This window comes from Brienomyrus brachyistius, unplaced genomic scaffold (assembly GCF_023856365.1).
Source record: "Brienomyrus brachyistius isolate T26 unplaced genomic scaffold, BBRACH_0.4 scaffold700, whole genome shotgun sequence".
Lineage (NCBI taxonomy): Eukaryota > Metazoa > Chordata > Actinopteri > Osteoglossiformes > Mormyridae > Brienomyrus > Brienomyrus brachyistius.
This window is the reverse complement of record NW_026042975.1, coordinates 18,209-32,192: the sequence shown is the minus strand read 5'-3', so window position 1 is coordinate 32,192 and position 13,984 is coordinate 18,209. Positions and strand designations below refer to the sequence as shown.

Below are 13,984 nucleotides of genomic sequence, written 5' to 3'. Positions count from 1 at the left end.
CTGGGAAACACTACCATAGACTGTGCTTGAAATGTGGGGGAGATCGACCAAGTCCCCAAACGCTTCAGTATTCGCAGACGTGCCGTGTCTCACGTCCATGTCCGCACACTGAGAACGATGACTTCACATCCCGTTAACAGCGATGGGGAGCTGCGGAAGAATCGTTCCCTACATTGCTGTGTCGCTCGAAAGGCAGAAAATACTTCGGACCTTTTTCCCGGTGAACGATTATCAGCTTCACTGGAGTTTTCACATCGTGCCCCATGCCCTATTCTGTTATGACGTCAGTGATGGATAATATTACCATAACAACATGCACAGATGAGGTCGTCTTACTCTGAAAGTGTTGAAAGGGTCACATTTTAGACATTTTCTACTTCTCATTAGCATCTTTTATGATTTTTTTTTTTTCTTCCTATATCGCCACCCCACTGAAATCGGCCCATTATAGACATAATCCATACAGGCATTTAATAGTTTACCTATTTATTTTGCAAAAGTTAATCGCAAAACGTTTTGCGTCCACCCCTGCATTGTAACATTTTGAGCTCCGGTGTCCCACTCACTTTAGCCTAAACTGTTAAAAATGGCAAGACTCAGCCCACAAGATAGTGATCGCGGTTTCAGTGAAAGGTAAGTGAGAAGTGCAGTCAGTTTGTTTTTCTTTGATTTTTTTCCTCCTTTTCGGATTGTCATCGTAATCTTTCTTATCCAGTGTGAGTCACATGTAATCCAAGTCAAGAGGAAGGCTGTACCAAAGCAGCACTGGGGGGAGAGAGTTTGAATCCAGCAGAACTGTTAATGTATTTCACGTCAAAGCCAGTAAATGTGCCATAGACAGGTGAAATGGAAACCGCTGCTTGTATCCTGGTGTTTACATTTTTTTTGCAGTCCCTGCTACCGCTTTGATACTTACAGCTCTTTCATTTTTGTTCCCCACTTTGTCCCCAGCTAGGGGCCTGTAAGATCGTTAAGTCTTCGCTCATAATTTGTTCAGTAGTACTGACCTACTGCTGCCATGCCAACATGTAACACAAGGCAAGTAAGACATTCCGTCCCTCGCACGGATATCCTCCCTGTCGACGGCCTGCCCCTGTGGGGGGGCTCTGTCCTGGAGTGCTCTTAAGCATATGGGGTCCTTTTTTTGGGGGTTGAAGGCTGGGGAGAGACTTATTATGCTGATCACAGGGTATAAATTTGATTTTTTATTTTTTTTTGCCCCTAAGAGAAGGTAGGAGGTAGCGCCCTCTTGTGGCTGCCAGTGTCCCAGGTGACTCCTTTCTGAAGTCAGTGGTTAATGCGGCTTTACAGTAGATTCCTGTAGAATAAGTGAGGAATGATGTTAGCAGAGCTATTTCGTCCTGTTTGGCTTCAAGCCGTGGCCCCTTTAGCAGGACCCTGTGGCGGCTCTTAGCTTTACCTGTGAGTTTATCTCCTGTAGGCTTTGTCCCTCTAATTAACTGCACCAATGTGGTTCTTGGTTTTAAGAACAGGAAGTCAGTGATTCGGCTGGGTTTGTGTTCTGCCGAGTCGCCCCCCCCCCCTCCACATTGTATACATGGAACACTTAACATATAATTAGCTGTTTTTATTTAGTTTTTTTTTTATATACCATCTAGCTTAATTATTGTGGCCCTTAAAATCAGATGCAACTCGGTCCATATTTCAAAATTCGTAGTTGGAATTATCAGAGAACTTGATTAGGAATTCAGTTGTGTTGTATATGCTGTAGGATGGGGGGGGGGGAATCTGTGTTATCATTCATTGACAAGAATCAAAATAGTTACTTTTGTACGCTCCCAGTAAGTAAGTCATGCAGAAAGGGCACAGGGGGCTTTGAGCTCTAGTGTTGCACCGTAATGTCGAGCCACTTGTCATAAAGCCATTTTCCTGATGTCTTCACTGTTTCCTCATGTCGTTTTGCAAAGTTTAACATGCTGCTTCTCCCACAGTTAAGATTAGCATTTCTAGCGAGGCGCCGTGCCTGGACTGTCGGGCTAATCGCCCCCCCGCGTCTCCTCCTCTTGCCCAGGTGAAGGAACTCTTGACGTCGTTCGGACCTCTTAAGGCCTTCAACCTTGTGAAGGACAGTGCCACGTCACTGTCTAAGGGTTATGCTTTCTGTGAATACGTGGACATCAGTGCCACTGACCAGGTGCGTGAGGTGGGGCAGCAGCTGGAAGGTCTGGGGTGACTCGGGGCTTCCGGATGGAATTGCTGACGCTTGTGTGGGATGCATCCCGCAGGCCGTGGCTGGACTCAATGGCATGCAGCTCGGAGACAAGAAGCTCATCGTCCAGCGGGCAAGCGTGGGGGCTAAGAATGCCAACGCTGTGAGTATTTGCCCTCGGCTGCCGCCTTTCTGATGTCCTAAACCCAACTTGGTTCCTGGGTGCCTCCCAGGAAGCTTAATGCCCCTATTTCTTGGGTTTATTTGGGTCCATGTAAATTTCTCGCTGTTACTCGAGACGATTGGACGATCAGGGGGTATCTGACACTCTTGTCGCCCCCCGGGACAGACGGCCATCATCGAGACGCCGGTGACGCTGCAGGTTCCAGGGCTGCAGCGGCTGCAGAGCTCCGGCATGCCCACGGAGGTGCTGTGCCTCCTCAACATGGTCATGCCCGAGGAGCTGGTGGACGACGAGGACTACGAGGAGATCCTGGAGGACATCCGGGAGGAGTGTTGCAAGTACGGCAACGTGCGCTCCATCGAGATTCCGCGGCCCGTCGATGGCGTGGAGGTGCCTGGCTGTGGCAAGGTGGGACCCGTACTCTCCTGTACCAGTGGCAAAAAGAAGACCTCTGTAGGCACTAAACACAGGCTCATGGGAGCATTTCTTGCACAAAAGTGTTTTGAAAACGGAATAATTTTTTGTGTAAGAAAAACAATCTGATTGGTTCAGATAGACAGACAATCTGATTGGTTCAGATAGACGACGGACAATCTGATTGGTTCAGATAGACGACGGACAATCTGATTGGTTCAGATAGACGACGGACAATCTGATTGGTTCAGATAGGCGACGGACAATCTGATTGGTTCAGATAGGCGACGGACAATCTGATTGGTTCAGATAGGCGACGGACAATCTGATTGGTTCAGATAGGCGACGGACAATCTGATTGGTTCAGATAGGCGACGGACAATCTGATTGGTTCAGATAGGCGACGGACAATCTGATTGGTTCAGATAGGCGACGGACAATCTGATTGGTTCAGATAGGCGACGGACAATCTGATTGGTTCAGATAGGCGACGGACAATCTGATTGGTTCAGATCTGAACCAATCAGATTGTCCGTCGTCTATCTGAACCAATCAGATTGTCCGTCGCCTATCTGAACCAATCAGATTGTCTGTCTATCTGAACCAATCAGATTGTTTTTCTTACACAAAAAATTATTCCGTTTTCAAAACACTTTTGTGCAAGAAATGCTCCCATGAGCCTGTGTTTAGTGCCTACAGAGGTCTTCTTTTTGCCACTGGTACAGGAGAGTACGGGTCCCACCTTGCCACAGCCAGGCACCTCCACGCCATCGACGGGCCGCGGAATCTCGATGGAGCGCACGTTGCCGTACTTGCAACACTCCTCCCGGATGTCCTCCAGGATCTCCTCGTAGTCCTCGTCGTCCACCAGCTCCTCGGGCATGACCATGTTGAGGAGGCACAGCACCTCCGTGGGCATGCCGGAGCTCTGCAGCCGCTGCAGCCCTGGAACCTGCAGCGTCACCGGCGTCTCGATGATGGCCGTCTGTCCCGGGGGGCGACAAGAGTGTCAGATACCCCCTGATCGTCCAATCGTCTCGAGTAACAGCGAGAAATTTACATGGACCCAAATAAACCCAAGAAATAGGGGCATTAAGCTTCCTGGGAGGCACCCAGGAACCAAGTTGGGTTTAGGACATCAGAAAGGCGGCAGCCGAGGGCAAATACTCACAGCGTTGGCATTCTTAGCCCCCACGCTTGCCCGCTGGACGATGAGCTTCTTGTCTCCGAGCTGCATGCCATTGAGTCCAGCCACGGCCTGCGGGATGCATCCCACACAAGCGTCAGCAATTCCATCCGGAAGCCCCGAGTCACCCCAGACCTTCCAGCTGCTGCCCCACCTCACGCACCTGGTCAGTGGCACTGATGTCCACGTATTCACAGAAAGCATAACCCTTAGACAGTGACGTGGCACTGTCCTTCACAAGGTTGAAGGCCTTAAGAGGTCCGAACGACGTCAAGAGTTCCTTCACCTGGGCAAGAGGAGGAGACGCGGGGGGGCGATTAGCCCGACAGTCCAGGCACGGCGCCTCGCTAGAAATGCTAATCTTAACTGTGGGAGAAGCAGCATGTTAAACTTTGCAAAACGACATGAGGAAACAGTGAAGACATCAGGAAAATGGCTTTATGACAAGTGGCTCGACATTACGGTGCAACACTAGAGCTCAAAGCCCCCTGTGCCCTTTCTGCATGACTTACTTACTGGGAGCGTACAAAAGTAACTATTTTGCATCTGATTTTAAGGGCCACAATAATTAAGCTAGATGGTATATAAAAAAAAACTAAATAAAAACAGCTAATTATATGTTAAGTGTTCCATGTATACAATGTGGAGGGGGGGGGGGCGACTCGGCAGAACACAAACCCAGCCGAATCACTGACTTCCTGTTCTTAAAACCAAGAACCACATTGGTGCAGTTAATTAGAGGGACAAAGCCTACAGGAGATAAACTCACAGGTAAAGCTAAGAGCCGCCACAGGGTCCTGCTAAAGGGGCCACGGCTTGAAGCCAAACAGGACGAAATAGCTCTGCTAACATCATTCCTCACTTATTCTACAGGAATCTACTGTAAAGCCGCATTAACCACTGACTTCAGAAAGGAGTCACCTGGGACACTGGCAGCCACAAGAGGGCGCTACCTCCTACCTTCTCTTAGGGGCAAAAAAAAATAAAAAATCAAATTTATACCCTGTGATCAGCATAATAAGTCTCTCCCCAGCCTTCAACCCCCAAAAAAAGGACCCCATATGCTTAAGAGCACTCCAGGACAGAGCCCCCCCACAGGGGCAGGCCGTCGACAGGGAGGATATCCGTGCGAGGGACGGAATGTCTTACTTGCCTTGTGTTACATGTTGGCATGGCAGCAGTAGGTCAGTACTACTGAACAAATTATGAGCGAAGACTTAACGATCTTACAGGCCCCTAGCTGGGGACAAAGTGGGGAACAAAAATGAAAGAGCTGTAAGTATCAAAGCGGTAGCAGGGACTGCAAAAAAAATGTAAACACCAGGATACAAGCAGCGGTTTCCATTTCACCTGTCTATGGCACATTTACTGGCTTTGACGTGAAATACATTAACAGTTCTGCTGGATTCAAACTCTCTCCCCCCAGTGCTGCTTTGGTACAGCCTTCCTCTTGACTTGGATTACATGTGACTCACACTGGATAAGAAAGATTACGATGACAATCCGAAAAGGAGGAAAAAAATCAAAGAAAAACAAACTGACTGCACTTCTCACTTACCTTTCACTGAAACCGCGATCACTATCTTGTGGGCTGAGTCTTGCCATTTTTAACAGTTTAGGCTAAAGTGAGTGGGACACCGGAGCTCAAAATGTTACAATGCAGGGGTGGACGCAAAACGTTTTGCGATTAACTTTTGCAAAATAAATAGGTAAACTATTAAATGCCTGTATGGATTATGTCTATAATGGGCCGATTTCAGTGGGGTGGCGATATAGGAAGAAAAAAAAAAAATCATAAAAGATGCTAATGAGAAGTAGAAAATGTCTAAAATGTGACCCTTTCAACACTTTCAGAGTAAGACGACCTCATCTGTGCATGTTGTTATGGTAATATTATCCATCACTGACGTCATAACAGAATAGGGCATGGGGCACGATGTGAAAACTCCAGTGAAGCTGATAATCGTTCACCGGGAAAAAGGTCCGAAGTATTTTCTGCCTTTCGAGCGACACAGCAATGTAGGGAACGATTCTTCCGCAGCTCCCCATCGCTGTTAACGGGATGTGAAGTCATCGTTCTCAGTGTGCGGACATGGACGTGAGACACGGCACGTCTGCGAATACTGAAGCGTTTGGGGACTTGGTCGATCTCCCCCACATTTCAAGCACAGTCTATGGTAGTGTTTCCCAGCCCAGTCCTCGGGGGTACCCCCCCGGTCAGTCCACGTTTTTGCTTCCTCTCAGCACACCTGTACCAGGTATTCGGTGTTCCTGATTGGCTGGGAGCTAGGAGGGAGCGAAAATGTGGACAGTCGGCGGTTCCCCGAGGACTGGGATTGGGCAAACACAGGTGTACGGCAATGTGGAGGTATTCGTCAGTTAGGTGACGCGCAGATGACTCGATTTTAAATTTTCATGCAGCAAAACGACGCGGCTGATTCATCCGACTAACACTCAGCAATTAACCCGATATACAAATATTCCAGGGTACCCAGCAACAGGCAGCACAGGGACTGGCTACGTGACTGGTTTGGCAAGCCGCCAGCTGTAAGGCACGTTTCCCAAAGCCTTTGTTGCTAATAAGGTTATTTGCTAACAACATTAGATAACAACTGAATGGTTCCAACTATGCAAGTCGATAACATGAGGTTTTGGGAAACGTACCTTTTACATTAGCGGGGTCTCAATATCTTCATAATTTACAGCTGGATAAACAATGAGCGTAATGTAACTGTCAACTCATTACCTACATGTCTAATAAATGTTTAATAAATCCCATGAATATCTTTAAAAAAAAAAAAAGAAAACCTCAAATGTGCGGCTATTTTCAGCAGCTAGCTTTAAACATGATGCTGACATTTGACCCCCCAGTATCTTGTAATGAATTTTAAGCGGTGAGGTAACTTTGACAGGCTTTCTTTTCCTACTAATCAGTTACACAGAGACGAGTGTTTATTTTATGTATGTATGTGCGTGCGCGTGCGTGCGTGCGTGCGTGTGCGTGTGTGTGCATGCCTGCTTGAGTTCCACGTGCAGCAGTGGGACAGAAACACAGGAGGGTTGTGGGTCGGCTCCCCGGCGACAGAGACTGAGGGCGGGGTACCTGATCGTCACTGAGATAGTTGGGCAGGCCTCCGACAAAGAGCTTGTGTGGCGAGTCTGGAACCACGGTGGAGACGACCCCTGCAGACAGAGCGGCACGGCGCCCAAAGCCGGCCGATCACAGCAAACCGTCAACATGCCGGATAATGACCACGAGCAAACGGCGCGAGTGAAATAAGCCAACTTCAAATCAGTATGACGTCGTTATCTCCTATATAATATCAGATAAATGTAACTCCAGCAAAAAAATACCTAAATACTGGGGCAGTTTGACGACTGTTTTTTGTCTCTCCCATCTTGCTCTCCATGGGAGATGCTGACACATGCAGCACCAGTCAAAAGTATGGACACACCTGCTCTTAATGCATTTGTCTCTATTTTAGCTGTTATTCACCTTATAGTAAAAGGCCTTTGGGCATGGAAGTTATGCATATGAAGTACTGCAAAGACAAAATTTTTGTCTCTTCAAAATAGGAGCCATTGGCTTCGATGACAGCATTGCGGACTCAACCAGCTAACATATGTACCCACCTGGACCGTTTCTCCAACAGTCCTCGAGTTTCCACAAGTTCTGCGCGCAAGCTGGCTACCTTACTCTTACTCTCATCCAACTGATCCCAAACCAGCTCTATAGAGTTTAGGTTGGGGGGCTGTGGGGACCATCTCTTTCCTAGTTCACAAGGTAATAAGCTACTTGCATAACCTTCAAGGTGGGCTTTGGGTCATTATCTTGCTGAAAAACAAGTCATTTTCAGTAGGTGTGTCCAGAATTTTTAACTAGAATAGGAGCCAGCAACCCTAGAACAATTTGGGGGTTAGGGTCCTTGCTCAAGGGCCCAGTGGTGAAATCACTCTGCCAACCCTGGTATTTGAACCAGCAACCTTCTTTTCATGGGCAAACATCACAGAGCCACACAACACCCCTATGTTAACAGTAAGAAGTGAGTGACTGAGCTGTGTGTGTGTGTGTGTGGCTCAGCTGGTTAGGATGCCAGCGTTATCATCAGAAGATCACTGGTTCACATCACTGGTGATCACACCACTGGGCCGGCGAGTTTGCTCTAGGGACAGGCTGACCCTGATTTCTCAAAAAAAAAAAAAAAAAAAAACATTCTTCACTTTGGATAAAACTGTCTGCTAAATATTTACAACATTAAGTAAATAAAAGTGAAAGTCTCCCTCTTTATATGACAAGACATCCGCAGCTTGCGAAGGACAGTCAGTCCGTAACGAGTACAAAAAACTGGCCTTGCCGATCGGCTCTTCAAAGGTAAATAAAGATTAAGGTTATGACGGCGACAAGCAAAACGGACCTGGTACGTGGAAGGTGGGCTGCTCTGAGATGCCAGGCAGGGGGCGATAGTCGTGGGGCCGCCTGATTTTTAACGACTGACCCTGGAAAATGATGCCGTCGAAGGCCATTGCCTGCGTGGTCTCATCCACGGACCGAAACTAGGGCAGAACGAAGAACGTCGTTAATCAGGGAAGGCTGCGGTCTCCGCCTGGACACAGCAGCCATTAGGCAGGAAAGACTCTTACTTCAAGGAAGGCAAAGTTCTTGTCCTGGTTTATCTGAACAGCGAGGACGGGATTGGTGGGACCTTGACATAAGCCAGCCAATCGCATCTGGGTATTGAAGAAATCCGCCATGGCCTCCTAAAAAGACAGGCAGACACACTGAATGAAGACAGGCAGACGTCTGAAGACATCAAAACAGGCAAACGAGAAAAAAAATGACTGACAAGTCTAGTACATTTATCTATTTATTTTGCGGACACTTTCATCCAAAGCAACATACATTTCATTGAAGAAGCAGGACCAGACAGTTCCTAGAGCAAATAGTGCTTAAGGGCTGCGCTCGGGGGCCCAATGGTGAAATCACTCTGCTGCCCAAGGGATTTGAACCAACAACCTTCTTGTGACCGGCTCAGTGTCCTAACTCACTGAGCTACACATGACACCAGTATGCATGACAGAAGGCAACGCGGGACTTTGCCTGGACTCACCTCCGTCAGGCCGAAGGGGATGTTGCCGACATAAAGCCGCCTGGCCTGCCGGGTCATCTGGCTGCCGACCATCGGCACCTGGGTGGGCGTCACTGCCACGCCGCTGGTGGTGGATGTTGCCAGTAAAGCTATCGTGGGGATCTGCCCTGCAGCTGTGGGGAGGAGAAAGGGCTTCAAGACCCCAACCAGGGACGGCCAGAACATCCGGATCGTCGCCTTCATTTGCTTCTAACCCCTAGGTTTAAGCTCTCTTCACACTGTCTGAAATCATCCCAAGTGTTATTCCCTCTTTGACCAGCAGGGGGGAGGAGGGCACTCCAGAATAAATGCTTTCATTGCAACCAATATACCATAACCTTGCAATACTGAACTAGCACACATGGAAGCGTCGCATCCAAACCTTGCATTGCCTTGTACTGCATGGGGGTGATGTGCTCGAATCCCGGAGGGGGAACATCCCAGTACTTGTATGTCCTTTTCTTACGGCTTCTCCGAGGAGAGTAGCTGCCCAAACACAAAACAGAAGGTTGTTTTCCCCAAACAATACAGTGTAAACACTCAGAATCTGGCAAAAACAAACAGATGGCAGAATGTTTACATTTAACTTTGGATCGCAGGCAGTTTAAGGTCATGAGGGTGTGACCATGCGCCACTTTTTAGGCTGGCTTTGAGGTCCCATCGCTATGGCGGGGGCTACTTATAAACGCCAGTTAAAATTTAATATGGGTACAGTCCCCCTTCCCACCACGAAGAAACCAATTGGTTGATTGTGAAAGAAACTTGTTAAGAGGCCTCAAACCATGCTAGATATCAGCTTCAGTGCCTGTAACCGGGACCGTGAGGGGGGGTACCTGTGCTTCTTGTGCTCGCGTGAGCTGCTCCGTCGGTCACGACCCTTGCGGTCGCGGCTGCTGCTGCGCTTCTCGTGACTCCGCCCCCTGGAGTCCTTGCTCCAGCGGCGGTGCTTCTCGCCACGGCTCAGAGACCGGCTGCGGCTACGCTTCTTGTGTCGCTCCTTCTCCCGCTCTGGGGGACGACACCGTGGTACCAGTGAGACGGTGGGCGGAGCGACATGACTGCCCCCCTACCATCCATTTCGATAAATCCAAGATGTGTAACTCAGAGGGATTATGAATGTGTGTCCGGATGGTTGTGGGTTTGAAGCCCATGAGTCACAGAGTAATCATATTACCAACTTCCCTGGGGTGCTGGATGCTGACTGACCCAGCGCTATGCCTTAAAAGTCACTTACGGAGACCAAGATGTGGTACGGGGTCTAACTCCCCAGTTTCCTCACCAGAATGAAGCACCTCCATTCAATTCACATATTCAATCACACCCTCCTGAAACAAACACACCCATCTCTCAATGGCTAATAATTTCAAGGGCACAAGGACATCCCCTTGAATGTCAGTCTGTTGTGAAACAATAAAAACATAACCAGACTAATTAATGATATAGGAGCACAGTGGTGAGTACAGTTGCCTCACGCCTCCGAGTCTGGAGGCCTGAATTTTGCCTCTGCTCTCTGTATGGGGAATTTGCCTGGAATAGGCTCCAGGGGAGCCTGACTAAGATAACTGGTTGGACGATGGATGGGTAATTAATATCGTTTCAATCTGACAGACAGCACTTTATTAAACTAGCAATAAAATATCACCTTTCTATCCCAGCAGGTCCTTCATATAGAAGCTTAAATAAATCCCTGAAGGTGCAGTTTTCAGTGAAGCATTTAAACGCAGGTGCTGCTCGAGGAATCAGCTTCATGCATCAGTTATAACAGCGTTACGGTAATGCACCGCTGCAAAAGTACAGACACGGAGCGGCCAATGCATCTTACGTAAATCGGTAATAACCAATTACCGCAATCGCAGGCATAGTCAGAGCGCAGATATGAATGACTGGAACTGCTAGTTTATCAAACACGGCGGCACTTAGTGCTCGTCTAGCCGAATCAGGTCGTTTCGAATGACATTTTAGTGATTTAGTGATAAGGAGCTGATATGACAAGATTGCCATTTGATAGGTACATAAATCAATCCTACTTTCGACTCCGTTGTAACGCATGTTGTATATTTCAGTTGCGTTAGTATGGCTTAAGTTTATTCAGTTTACTGGATTCTCTGCACTTTAATGAAGTTATATGTGTATTGTTATATAACTGTACATCATTGTTAGTTACTGCTATCCGCTGTAAAGGTAGATACAGGTGCAAGACTTTGCAATAACGACCTAAAAGCAGTTGTTATGATTCCAGGGAACGCGGCTGATTTTTAGAGTCTATACATCATGAAGAAACGGCGATCGTGTGAGAAAGACTTATTCTGTACGGATGACAGGGCCAGCATTTCGGACCCAAGGGAAAGGCTATTGTGCATCGGAAAGAGACAAAATCATATCATTATATAGAAAACTCGTCGTAGTATTTAAAAACCAAGTAACTAACACTGTTATTAAGTGCGGACTTTAAATCAAGTGGTCGCGGTCGTTTTTATTTGCATAAAACTTTAAACGTGATCTTGAAAATATAACGCTTGCAACAAACATCCATGCATAGTGTGTTACTGCGAATGAAAATACGCGGGTCGCAATTTATGATCCAAGTGTATAATGGTAAATAATTAAATAAATAAAACCGCAGGCTTTCACATCGAGTGCACCCCAATAACGTTTCATTGAAATGTCCATGTTATGTACGCCGGGCACTGATGGATGCAGGCCTAGCGATCTCTATAACAATGCCAAGCAAAGAATGTCACTGATTTACCAAAGCGGTCAGTTTTCGGGGATCCTGCGGCAGCTGGGAGAAGAAGAATCGGGCAGGTTTCAGAATCGGCGAGCGCTCGGATAAAAGGCACCGATTTCCCAGCCGCGCTTTTCTTTTCGGAACCAGCAGAAGTGCCCTCCGCACCATCCTCGGCGCTAGGACACGCCGGCCACTTTATTACCCTAAAACAGGGAGCATACACCGATCTTCAAAGCCAAACTTACCTTGCCGATTTTCGCTTAACTGCTTCTCAAACTCATCGAAATCGGACATTTTTCAGTCCGTACTAAAGACGTATTGCAAAATAAGCAGAGGTCCAACAGTAGGCCTTTGAATGGGCTACAGGCTGCATTGGGTTCTGCTGCTTTTTCTTCCGAGTCGCCTGCCCCTCCTCCCCCGAAGTCATCGGCTCTTCCTCGGTTGTATCACACACAGGTTCGGAAACATTCGATGCGCATTACCGTCCCCTCCTGCACTGGAGGGTTAAGGACAACGTGATTATATCGAACCAAAATTGAAATGTGCAAGTTGACTTTCCTAGTTATACGTCTTCATTTTTATTCTGGGTTTAACAACCATGAGTTTATGACGTATTTTACATGATTAGTTGGCGACTGGACCTTATTGTTTATATCTCTTATTAAGGATCCATCCATCCATACATCAATTATCAAAACCACACACTTACAATCCGAGTCTAGTTTCATATGCTGCGCTGCTGAGCGACCCGCAGAATATTATGCATGAGTACAAGTCACAAGCCCCGTTTCCACTAACACGGGGCCGGTTCTAGCTTGGTGCCTTTTGAGACCGAGGCAAAAAGATGCAGACTCTCCCCGTCGGGGAATCGAACCCCGGTCTCCCGCGTGACAGGCGGGGATACTCACCACTATACTAACGAGGAGATGTACGCGCACTACTTTTACATCTTCAAGATAAACAGCGGATGACTACTAACATTTGCGAGTAATCAATGACTGAGCTTCATGTCATGACCATGGTGCTCAAGAGAAGAAAAAATACATAATGTACGTCCACTGATACCAGAACAACCATATAGCTTTATACTAAGACGATGATTAAACGGAAAATTCCTTTACAAAACACTGCCACAAAATCATAGTTTCGCAATATTACATCGTGCAACGGGACACAGTGTAAGTACGTGAAGTCGGTAATTAAATCAAGAAAAAAAAGTGAGAGGAAAAGAATACTTTTCTATTATCATATTTTTCTAACTGGCCAAACTGAGTCATATTTTGATTATACACACTAACAGAAAAACAGTGCAAATCTCCGGTAGTCCGTTTCACTTGCGCTCCGCTATGGGGCAGTAACAAGCAGAGCTTAAGTGTGGAAGGAAAAAAAAAACACAGGACAGCATCAATCCCAACTTCACAAACGCCGGAGATCGAGATGCTGTAAGCATGACAATTAACATCTTTATCCAAGGGAACAGCTGCAAGACACAGATGCCGCGCCTAACAAAGGTAGGATCGATTCCGAAGTTCAGGCATTTACAGACGCGGACTCTTCTGGAGTTGATTTTTTTCGGGAGATACGCATCAACTTCAAAAGTATGAACCGCATTATATCTATATCTGTTATGACGTTGTAGCTATTGATACTGATGCATCACAAAAATAATTTAAATGTTTTTTCATTCTGACATATGTTCGTTCGGACGAGGATTTTATTATATGAGATAAGTTTTAAATGAAAACTTTTTTTAATCTATATGATTAATTCTCGAATCTAAGCCAGACTTCACATAAATCATTCATTCATAAATATAATGGAACATACAACATCCAGGTATCCATGAAATTTATGATCAGGCTATACGTTTGTGATAACAACAAAACAACACAACATGTATATTTACAATATATGGGCCTATTGTTTAATATTGCCTCCAAATTATAGCCAGACAATAACGCAATAGGCCGACATCAAACTATTTTCATGTAAAACAAAAGTGCTGGCAGTTTGCTTGTGCTTACAGACCCCGCCTTGAGCCCATCCAGAAAGATCCCAAAAATAACCGACAAGCAAAGGTTGTAACAATCTGAGCATGTTTAGTTTAATGTAATCAGGAGCCGAATTAATAACGCGAATAAATGATCAAACCGAAAGTCTGTAGTCGGGAATATCC

At 46.7% G+C, this 13,984-nt stretch overlaps 1 non-coding gene across 1 annotated transcript; it reads right to left on the bottom strand.

Moving 5' to 3' along the window:
- Positions 1-12,661: 12,661 nt before the first annotated feature.
- trnad-guc (transfer RNA aspartic acid (anticodon GUC)) lies at positions 12,662-12,733 on the bottom strand. The gene has a single exon. It is a non-coding gene; the product is annotated as a tRNA-Asp (tRNA).
- Positions 12,734-13,984: the final 1,251 nt, after the last annotated feature.